Genomic DNA, 2992 nt, shown 5'->3' on the forward strand with positions numbered 1-2992 from the left:
AACCTGGGAGAGCTTAAAGTCATACAAGGATAATAACTACCGGGCTTAGCAGTTTTTAAAACAAAAAAAAAAGTTATTTGGCTAAAATATTTGCATTTGGATGTAGCAGGTGATTAAAAGTTATTCAAACTTTAGGGCCTGGAGAATCTGTAAACAGCAAGTGCCTATACATCCCAGGGATTTAGAGCTCTAAAGTGAGTGGCATATTTCTTGATTTCCTCAAATAAGGTTCATGAAAGACACTTACCATCAGGTTTGTCACATTCTTAATGGTACAAGTGCTAGATATAAATCAGTCAAGGAAATAGCAAAAAAATTATTATGAAAACTTAGTAGAGACACTTCCAGGATCCAAAAACTGGTTCTGGCTTTACTTCTAAAAACTGAATTTGCTATTACATCTGTGGAGATTCAATGATATATCCTCTTTCCCCTAAGAGGAGTTATGTTTGCATATCTGAATCTCAGTCACATTAGAGGACATGGTATTACCGAAACCCAAATCTTCACATACTACCTTTTAAATAAGTTAATTTTTATTTATTCAAATAATAAAATACTTCAGGCATACAAAAACCATAGATAATAAAATTATCAACCTTGTTTAGACTCATCAACTTAAGAAATCATCATTTATACAATTGAAGTATCTCATTATATCCATCCCCTCATTGTTGCATTTTGCCAAATAATAAATATTTGCATTATATTATACTTCTATAGTTAGTATAGTTAGTATATAAGAGTTCTTGTTGCCTCGTATTTTTCTCATCACTTTTTATTGTCAGACTTCTAATTTTTGCCAATGTTATGGGTATTTCATGGTCATTTTAATGTACATTTCTTCAATATGTTTATCAGATATTCACGTTTTATTTTTATGAATAATGATTGTAAGTAATAAACAGAACATATATTATTCTCTCATACTATAATTTTCCAGTTATTTATCATGTCTTTCAATACAGGTAAGATTTTTTTAGGAAGAAAGTAGAGGTAATTTATTACAGTTCTTAATATATGACATGGCATATATTCAGTCATTCTTAACCATACTATCAAGATTTCTTTTATATTGGCAAATGTACATCATATAAAATTTATAATTTTAGTCTTTTGTTAATCCTTAACTGAGGATATTTTTCCATTGGTTTTTTTTAGAGAGAATGGAAGGAAAGGAAGGGGGAAAAGTGAGAGAAAAACATTGATGTGAGACACATTGATTGGTTGCCTACTTCATGCTCCTGAACTAGGGCCAAGGATTGATCCTGTAACCCAAGTACATGCTCTTAACGAGTAATTGAACCTGCAAGCCTTTGTTGTGTGTGCCAATACTCTAACCACTTAGCAATACCAGCCAGGACAATAACTTTAGTCATTTTTATTTTACATGTACAATTCAGTGACATTAAGTTACATTCACAATGCTGTGCAATCATTACAACTATCCATTACCAGAACATTTACCTCATTCTCCAAAAGAAACTCTGTACTCATTAAACTCCCTGTTACCCCAATAAGTTTAATTTAAAAATATTAAAGGTAACCAGAGGATGTAATTTTTGAAAATGTTATGGAAATAAAATTCAAAATCTATTTAAAAATAAAAGAAATTTAGGAGCAAAATGAAAAGATCATGTTATATATGAACATAAATATTACTACTTATTCTTTGCCTTTTATGTCTTTTTCTTGCCTTACTACTCCAGCTAGAACATCCAATACTATGTTGAATCTAAGTGGTATGAGCAGGCATCCTTGTCTGGTTCCTGATCTTATGGGAAAGCTTTCAATCTTTCACCATTGAATATAATGTTAGCTATGCATTTTTCATATATTACCTGCTATCTTGAGGAAATTTCCTACAATTCCTTGGTTATTTAGTATTTCTATCAAGAAATGATGTTGCATTTTGTCCAATAATTATTTTGCATCAATTGAGATGACCTCATGCATTTTTTAAAATTCCTTCATTTTATTATTGTATGTTACATTGATTTATTTTCATGTTTAACCAGTTTTGTATTCCATAAATAAATCCCACTTTGTCATGATATAGACTAATTTTAATATGTTGCTGATTTTGGTTTGCTAGTATATTTTTGGTTTCTTGGCATTTTGCATCAATATTCACAAGGAATATTGACATGTAGTTTTATCTTCTTGCAGTGTCTTTATTTTTTGCTGTCAAGCTTCAGAGAATAAGAGAGAAAGTGATCCCTCCTCTTCAAGTTTTCAGAAGAATTTGAGAAGGACTGGTGGTAATTTTCTTTAATATTTGGCAGATTTCACCAATTATGCCATTGGGTCCTGTACTTTTCTTGTTAGGAGGTTTTTAAATGACTGATTCATTCCTCCTTACTAGTTAAATTCTATTCAGATTTTTATTTTTTCATGAATCAGTTTCAATTGATTATTTTTAAAATCTACTCATTTCATTTAGATTATCCAAATTGTTAGTGTACAGATGTTCATACAATCTCTTACAATCTTATTTTCTTTCTGTAAAATCAGTATTAGTGGTGACACTTTTATTTCTTTTAATTTTTGCTAAAGTAGCATTAATATCATTCACATCAGATGTTAATTTTTATACATCTTTGTATTTCAGCAAATACTCTTGATAAAGAAAAATAATTTAAAAGTGTTACTTAGGATAAAAATAATGACATATATTAAAGGGGGAATCAAATTATTTTTACATGCTTAATTAATTCAGATATATAGAATTTTGTGAATTGAAAGGGAAGTACTCATAGACAGAGCATGCTGACTGCATTTGGGGGGAGTTATACAGAAGGGTGGAAGGATTGAGAAATAAAGAGAAAGTACTCATGAACATGGACAATAGTGTGGTGATGGCCAGGGTGGTGGTGGGACTAGTATTTATACCATAATGCTAACATTAAAAAAATTCCTGACTTGGCCGCCTGTGACATTTGGAAGAGACCACTAGGAACATGCAGAGGGGGAGGAAGGGAACCAGGAGGGT

The sequence above is a fragment of the Myotis lucifugus genome, unplaced genomic scaffold (genome assembly GCF_000147115.1).
Source record: "Myotis lucifugus unplaced genomic scaffold, Myoluc2.0 scaffold_4, whole genome shotgun sequence".
NCBI classification, from domain to species: domain Eukaryota; kingdom Metazoa; phylum Chordata; class Mammalia; order Chiroptera; family Vespertilionidae; genus Myotis; species Myotis lucifugus.